Here is a 9,339-nt window from a genome sequence, read left to right on the forward strand (position 1 = left end):
AAGGTTAGGTTTTTAATGCAAGAGGGCTTCCTGGATGTGAGGGATATAGTCCTTAGGTCTTCTGACCTAAGGTGAATGCGTTAGGCCTTTCTAGCTAGAGCATTCCAGTCTTCTTGATGGCCAATATGCTTTGATATCCTGGGATTATCCTAGTTGAGGCACTGGGTTTTTGTTTGTTTGTTTTTTGTTTTGTTTTCTCAATTAAAACAAATTTTTAACATTAATTTTTTTTTTTAATTTTGAGTTCCAAGTTCTTTCCCTACTTGAGAAAGCAAATTGATTTGGTGTAGATTATACATGTAGAACTGTGAAAAACATTTACGTTAGCCATGTTATGCAAAAAAAAAAAAAAAAAAAACAGCCCCCAATAATAAAGGTAAAAAAAGTATGTTTTGATCTACATTTAGACTTATGAGTTCTTTCTCTGGAAGAAGCAAACTTTTTCATCCTGATTGGGGCACTCTTAAAATTATTGGAGCTCAAAGGCCTCCAAGAGCCTCACTTTGGCCCAGCCCTTCTGGTTGATCAATTTAGTTCTGTTCAAGTTCCTTGGGTGTCTTGGTCAACCTAGGCTGCATACTTAACTGAACTTTCTATTAATTCCTTTTTGATCTACTTCTGTTTTATAATTTTTGAATTGCATGTGTGGGAATTGGGCTACATACCTGCTCTTTTACTTGATGATATTCACTTGATGTTACATGATAAATGCCTTGTTTTCCAGTTCATCAACTTTATGACCTGCATCTTCATTACTTGGTGAGCCACACTCAGGAGTGGCCCTGCCCTTGATCTCATTATCTAGAAGAGTTTTCCTCTACATTTTATAATGCTACAAACCCTTTGTTTGCCCACAGCCTATCTTTACATTTCTATGCCTCATCCCTTCTGCACCTGTTCTCTGTCTGACCAGAACTGCCAGGCAAACTGTGACTCCTGTACTGGCTCAATTTCCTCTTTTAATTAACCTTATAGTTCAGCATTACAGCTGTGTACTGTTCATATCCTTGAATCCCTACCTGCATCGTTCTGTCTTTGCTCATACCTTTAAAACCCCCAACCCTACAGTATTGTCAGTCCTACTCCCTCCCCTTTCTCTTATTCCTGTACAACTGAGCCATCACACAATTTTATTGACTAAACTCATTACAAAATGCACAACTACACAAGTATGCTTTCCTTCCTTCCTAATTCTGTATAATGAGGAGTCAGGATACTGATGAAGTCTGAGTAGCAAGGCTGAATTGATCGTGTAGCATGCTGAGGTTTTGATGTGTGTGATGAAGGATAATCAAGCCTTGAAGAGTTTAGTTCTCTTCATTTTGAAAGACAGAGCCAAGTTAAATTATTTAGGACAATATAAATCCTGTAGAACTAAAACATAGTTGAAGACATAGGGGATTATTATTGTCATTCTTTCTTTATGTAGAAAAATGCCCATTGTTTAAAACTGTTAAGTGGATAGTCTTCAACTGAAGCTGATTACTGGAGAAGAGTTTGGTATCCATGAAGGAAAAAACAAGTCAAAACCCTAACTTGAGAAAATGAATCATAGTCTAAAGAAAGATGCTGAGTGCAAAGGAAAATTCCTTATTTTGATTTGGTCTTCAGAGGAAGGGATACCTCAAACTTGTAGGCTGAAACAAGAAAAATGAATAAATAAATTGAAAGGTAAATTGTTTATGCTAAATTTTTTCATGACTAAAACAAACTTAGAAGATAATCAAACTTTAAAAAAAAAAAAAAAAAAGGTTGCATTTTTTAGGTTGGGGTTAAGTGACTTGCCCAGGGTCACAGCTAGAAAGTGTTAAGTGTCTGAGACCAGATTTGAACTCTGGTCCTCCTGAATTCAGGGCTGGTGCTCTATCCACTGTGCCACCTAGCTGCCCCTTGCATCCAAAACTTAACTAGAAATCTTGAAAGGAATGCAGTAAGAGTTTTTCTTTTTGGGGGCAGGGGAAAGATGGAGGAAAGAGTTGGGTAAAAAAAAAATTTTAGAAGTTAAAATCATTTTAGGATGGCTCAAATAGAAATGAATAACAGATGACTAGACTTCAAAACAAAGTAAGAAAAGAAAACATTTCATAATAACCAACACGGAAAACAGATCAAGAAAACATTTTTAAAATTACGGGCCTACCTGAAATCCATGACTAAAACATAAAAAGAACTCATATATTCTGATAACTCATGAAAGAAAAACTACCCGAACACAGAATGAGATGGCAATGCACTCAATTCAACAAATATACCTGTGGAAAAAGCAGGGGGAAAAAAAAAAGTGTAAATTAATGATGTTTAAAACAAACCTCAAACCCTAAGTTTAGAAAAGAAATAGTGAAGAGAAGTTAAACATTTGAGAGAAAATGGTAACCATTTAGAGAAGCAAAAGGTAGAATAGGATAGAGAGAAATATAACTGAATGTGAATACTTACCCATAACACAGAGGTTAGCAAAATGGATTAGTAAAATCCAATAATTAGAAACAAATTTGAAACAGACTAATCCAGAGTTAAAATAAGGGATTAGATCAAAATACTTTGTATTTAGTAACTGAACAACAAAACTTTGGAGTAGAAAATATGACTGCAGACAAGGAAACAGCAAAAACAAAATAGACATTAAAAATTTAGAACAAGACAAACTTACTGAAAGGTAACAAATAATGAATTGATTTCAATACTTTAAGCATCGACGCATTCAAAAATAAGGGGAAAATAGTGAATTACCTAGGAAAATAATAAACCTGTAAGAGTGAAGATCATTGCAATCTTAAAATTTTTACAAAAAGCATCTTAAATATTGAAATAGAAAATTAGATATGATAGAACTATGACAATTAAATAGAAATAGAAAATTCTATACATATTAAGTGAAAAATTTACAAAAATGTTGGGGATAGCTAGAAGATGTAGTGGATAAGCGTTAGCCCTGATGTCAAGACAACCTGAGTTCAAGTCCAGCCTCGGATGTTTAACACGTGCTAGCTCTGTGATCCTGGGCAAGTCATTTAATTCCAATTCCAATATATATATACATATACAAAATAGGGAGACTCAAAACATGAACAAAACACAATAGACCATAATTTTTAATCAACATTGATTAAAAAATATAAAATTTAGCAAAAAAAGCTAAAGCAATACATATACACTATGACCAAGTCAGAATTGTACTAGGGATGGAGAGTTTATTTACTGTTAGGGAAACTATCAACTGAATTAAACATCAGAAAGAAAAATGTTAAATTACTTGATCAAGTCAATATATACTGAAAAATCTTTTTGAAAAAAATATAATAACCATTTCTATTTGAAACACTAGGATAAGTATTTCCTCAAAATTATTATACCTAAAACCCCAAACTACCATAATATGAACTGAAGATAAACTAGACTTTTCCCAGTAAAATCACAAGTGAAGCAAAGGGAAAAAAATTAAAGCTACTGCACCCCTCAAAGCATTTGTTGCAAACCACTTCTTTCCTCAATCCACCCTAGACTACCACCTCCTGCTCTGAAATTTTACATTGCAGGCTCTTTTCTTTCCAATCTACACATCAGATCTCAATGTCATCATCTATCTTTGCTTTTGGAAGAAGAATTTGCCTTTTTCTTTGCTAATGCTAATTCCTTTACTTCTTTCCTTAACCCAGTTCCCTCCTTTCTCTTCCCAAGAGCTCAGTGACCACTTTATCATTTACTCTTTTCTCATTTTCAATGTTTGTTTATCCCAGAGACTCTCAACTAACTATAAATGTGCTTAGATCTACCACATCCTAAAAAGAAAAAAAAAGTATCCCTATCTTTTCAAGTTTTCATCCCATATCTCTCCTACCTTTTATAATCACACTTGGGGGGGAGAGGGGAGGATGAGGAAGGAAGAAATAGCTTTTTTGGCTCCACTACTCTCCTCTCAAATCTTTTTAATCTAGCTTCTGTTTCTACCACTGAATTAAAACTATACCTCTCTAGATTTACCAATTATCTCTTGCTAAATTCAGTGACCTTGAGGCAAAACCAAGATGACAGAGTAGAGGCAGGAAGAACCTCTCCCTCCGGCCACTCCAAATTTCTTTTAAATAAAGAGTAAACTTTTGGGAGTGTCAGAACACTCCAATGACAGAGCAGATCATTTTCCAGCCAAAGACAACTTGGAAGGTCCGCAGAAAAGTATATGGCAACAGGGTAGAGTGTAACATGCAATCCCAGCACAGACCACACCTGCACAATCCTGGTCCCAGTCCTAGTATCAGTAAAACAGGATCTCTGAATCAGAAGCACCACTAGCACAAAGAAAAGGTTTGTCAGTAGGGTGAGAAGGCCTTGGAAAACCAGTAAACCAAAAGTGGGCATGGGCAGAGCTTCTAGAGGGTTCAGTTCACTGAAGGTCTTTTATTAACACTAAAGGACTATTGCTTTAGCACACTAGATCTTACAGCTGCAGTGGGGTAGGGACACTCCTCACAGTTCCAGGGTAGAAAAGAATGAAGTCCAGTCCCTAGAAGGATCTCTGAAAAGAGTTGTACAAAATCTCTGATTCTTGGGACAATGTACCCTCCCACACTGGAAACAAAACACTATTTTAACAGAGTTAAAAGCCCTGTAATAGGCTAGGATAATGAGCAGCTAACAGAAAAAAAATTCTGATCATAGAAACTTTTGGTTTCTATTTAAAACCATCAGGGAAGCATCATACATAATGGGGATAAACTAGAAACATTCCTAATAAGATCAGGTTGCCCACTATCACCAATACTATTCAATATTATATTAGAAATGTTAGCTTTGTCAATAAAAGAAGAAAAAGAGGTTAAAGGATTTAGAATAGGTAATGAAACTAAATCATCACTCTTTGCAGATGATATGATGGTATACATAAAGAACTCTAGCCTTTGCTATTCCCAGAAGTACAATGATTCAGACTACTCTGCAGGACTTATGATACACAGAAAAGGAATTGATCTGTTTTCTTCTGCAACATGTCTTTTATGGAAATGTTTTGTACAACTTTACATGTTGTTTCTTAATGGGAGTTAGGGGAAGGGATAAGGGAAGAGAATTTGGAACTCAAAAGTTTTTTTCTTTTCTTTTTTTTTTAAACAAATTTAACTTTTAAAATGTTTTAAGTGTAACTGGGGGAAAATATTAAACATTTTAAAATACAAACAAAAAAAATTTCAATGACCTTTTACCAATACTCATCCTTGATTTTTCTGAGTTGACATTGTTATCCTGATGGCCCAACCTTCTAAGGTGATGGTCTGTCCTTGGGTTTTCATAAGATTTTTCACTCTTAGTTTTCCTAAATAACTAACTAATCCTCAGTCTCCTTTACATAATCACCATCCATGCTCTGAAACCTTTGTGTTGATATACCATTGGATTCTATCTTGGATTTATGTGTCTTTTTATTTTTCTTTGGCAATTTTAGGTTCCATTATATCATCTAAGAAGATGAAAAATCCCAAATCTACTTATCTCAAACCTCCTGTGCTTTAGGCTTATATCTGTAGCTGCTTGCTAAACATTTCTAAAAAGTGCAAGTTGGAGGTTTGTAAAAATAATCATGTTATCTCATTTGATCCTGGGAAATAGAAACTTTTACCCCTGTTTTACAGTTGTAGAAACTGAGACAAACAGTTTAAATAACTTGCCCAGCTCATATTGCTACTGAGTCCACAATTGAAATCAAGTCTTCCTAATTTAGGTTGAGTGCTCTATCCTCCCCTGGAACCACTGTCCCCCAAACCCCTTATTGATTTCCCTTATCTGACTTAGTTTATGGATATCTCTTCCTTTTCTGATTTTAATAACCCTTTATACTCCAAATCATATGATGTAATCTCCCCACCATATTAGAAATGTCCCTAGATGGGATTATATTTTCTCTTTCTCTGGCTTCCCTGAGAATATCTAGAATAGGCCTGGGTACACAGGAGGTGCTTAATAAATGTTGGATGGCCAATAAAGTAGATAAGGAAGATGTGCCTAGTAGGAAATAGATAAGAAGTTCCAAAGGTAGGAAAGAAGAGTATTCGTTATTCCTGCAAAACCTATCTTTCTGTTTCTTTGGAGTCACCAACATTATTCTTGTCATCCATGTTTACACCTCAGTTATCCTCAACTATAATATATATGCATACAGGGTATGATAATGTCTCAAAATTAAGGGCATTCTGTTTTAATTACATGAAACACTTGTAGTTTAATATTGTGAATTGTGTTAAACAGTAAAAACTGAATTATATAACATAGATGTTGAAATGTACAGAAAGCCCACATTTGCTTATAGAATGCATTTGTCTCCTATGGCACTGCATTAAGGTACCTTCTATTATCCTACAGAAGGTGTAAGTTCATATCAAACATTTCCAGCATAATATATCTTTGTTTTTAAGTATCTGAAAGAGCATTAAAAAAAAAAAAAAAACAACCCTTTTTTGTCGGGGGGGAAGATATGAGTGGGGAGTTCACATATGAACTCAAATCCTCCTGATTTCAGGGCTAGGGGCTCTAGCCATTGTGCCACCTAGCTGCCCCTGAGGTTTTGCATTTGATCCTGGATGTAAAAGGTAACCAATGGAATTTAACATGATTGGGCTTATTTTAAGAAAATCACTTTGGTAAGTAAGTGAAGTGGAGAGACACATGTGACAGGCAGACCAACCAGCAAATTATTACAATAGTTCAAATATGAGAAGATGTAGGTCTGCACTAGATTGGTAGCAATGAGAGGAGAAAATGGTCATATTCAAGAGATGCTGCAAAAGTCAAAACAGGCTTGGACAACAGACTGGCAATCAGGTGAGAAATTGTGAGGCTGACAAGTACATTGTGAGCTTGAAGAGACTAGGAGAATGTTGGTGTCTTTGACAATAATAAAGAAGTTATAAAGTCGGAGGAGGTTTGAGAAAAAAGAATGAGTTCAGGTTTGAACATGCTGAGTTTACAAGACACCCAATTTAAATAGTTTGAAAGGTAGTCAAAGAAGCAAGTCTAGAGGTCAGCAGAAAAGTTAAGAATGGATAAGTAGAATCAAGAATCCTTAATGTAAAAATGATCATTAAGTCCATGAAAGCTGTTGAGATCATCAAGTGAAATAGTATATAGAAAACCAAGAGAGATTAGTGTCCTTTACCCCAGTTTTCACATCTCTTAAGTGAGGGTTTACCCTCACCTATCTCTGTTTTTGTGTAGAAAATGTAATCCAACCATTATGAAGAGCAACTTGGAATTATGCCCCAAAAGCTATAAAACTGTGCATACCTTTTGATCCAGGAGTGTCACTACTGTGTATCTCAGAGAGATCACAAAAAAGGGAAAAGGACCCACATGTGCAAAAATGTTTGTAGCAGCTTTTTTTTTTTTTTTTTTTTTTTTTTTTAAATGGTAGCCAAGAATTGGAAAATGCCCATCAGGGAATGACTGAATAAGCAGTGATATGTAAGTAATGGAATATTATTATTCTATAAAAATTGATGAAGAGGCTGATTTTAGAAAAGCCTGGAAAGTTTACATAAAGTGATGCTGAACAAAACAAGAACCAGGAAAACATTGTACACAGCAACAGCAAGTTTGTGCAATGATCAACTATGACAGACTTGTTTCTTCTTAGTGGTTCAGTGATCCAAGGCAATCCCAATAAACTTTGGTTGGAAAATACCATCTGCATCTTGAGAAAACTATGGAAACGACCGAATATAAATTAACATATGCTATGTTCACTTTTTTTTTTTTTGCTTTTTCTTGTTTCTTGTGGTTTTTCCCTTTTGTTCTGTTTTATTTTCACCCAACACAATTCATAACGAAACATGTAAAAAAATGAATGTACGTGTATACAAAAAAAAGCTGTTTTTACATGTAACCTGGGAAAATACATCCTAAACCATAAGTCACTGTACTGATGTGAGTTATTTTATCTTTGTCAGCTCAGTGTGTGGTGTGTAGCTAATGTTCCACTGAACTGAAGTACTATAAATTTTTTAAGTGTCCTATAGTGCCATTATCACAGAAGAATGGTCTAAATGAGTTATAGATCAAAAAATACTTTGCTGAGTCAGACCTTTGGTTTTTTCTATCAGTGATCTGCTTCCCATTAGATCCTTTTCCTCCTTAGAACCTGAGATCATCAATTCTCTTTCATTTTTTTGCTACACAAGGCAGTAGGACACATAGGCACTAGAAATTTTTAATTAAATGGCTATAATACTAGTTTCTCCTTTATGAGCTGGGGTGGATAGGAATATAGACAGGATCAATCTCAATAGACCTTCAAGGTGGCCTGGATACGCAATTATTCCCCCTATCAACTTTAATCCAAAGGTTTTTCTTACCTTTCTAAGAAAGGAAAGGAGAGTATGAAAACTACACACTTACTTTCAAAAGCAGAAATGAAATGAATGCCAAATAAGATTTTATGTTTGTATATTACTAACCCTCTTCTAATAAATTCATAATATTTAATAATCTAGCTTATTCTTTCAAGTAGACTTATAAATGGATTCAGGCTAAGGCTGATTTTTAATTTTAAAAATAATAAATACAAAACATTTTCACTAATTATTATGAGAAATGAGTTATTTTTGTGAAGGATTTAAAAAACCTTCCATTTTGTGCAGTATTATTTTACATTTAACTCTTCTTTATCAGAGAAACATTTTAAGGTTATTAAGCTTTCACTGAATATAAGAAAAATATGAAAATATATTGTTTGGGGGAGAAAATACCTTTTGTTTCCCTAATATGATTATTTCTTAACATATTAATTACTAAATAATTATGGAATAATTAAAGCTGAAATAATTTGTCCTATGATAACATTAAAATATCTTAAATATTCAAATATCTTTAAAAACTTATTACTATATTCTGATGGAAGTGGATATCTTCAACATAAAGAAGATCCAACTCACTTCCAGTTGATCAATGATGGACAGAAACAACTATACCCAGAGAAGGAACACTGGGAAATGAATGTAAATTGTTAGCACTACTGTCTATCTACCCAGGTTACTTATACCGTAGGAATCTAATAATTAATGTGCAACAAGAAAATTGGATTTACACACATATATCTAGGTTATACTGTAACACATGTAAAATGTATGGGATTGCCTGTCATCTAGTGGAGGGAGTAGAGGGAGGGAGGGGAAAATTTGGGAAAATGAATACAAGGGATAATGTTATTTTAAAAATTACTCATGCATATATACTGTCATAAAAAATTTATAATTATAATTATAAAATTAAAAAAATTTAAATTAAAAAAACATAACTATGCTTAATACCAACTTATGTACATTTAAAATATATTTCTTAAGCTAAGTTGGAAACTAT

This window comes from Sminthopsis crassicaudata, chromosome 3 (genome assembly GCF_048593235.1).
Source record: "Sminthopsis crassicaudata isolate SCR6 chromosome 3, ASM4859323v1, whole genome shotgun sequence".
In the NCBI taxonomy this organism is placed as follows: Eukaryota; Metazoa; Chordata; class Mammalia; order Dasyuromorphia; family Dasyuridae; genus Sminthopsis; species Sminthopsis crassicaudata.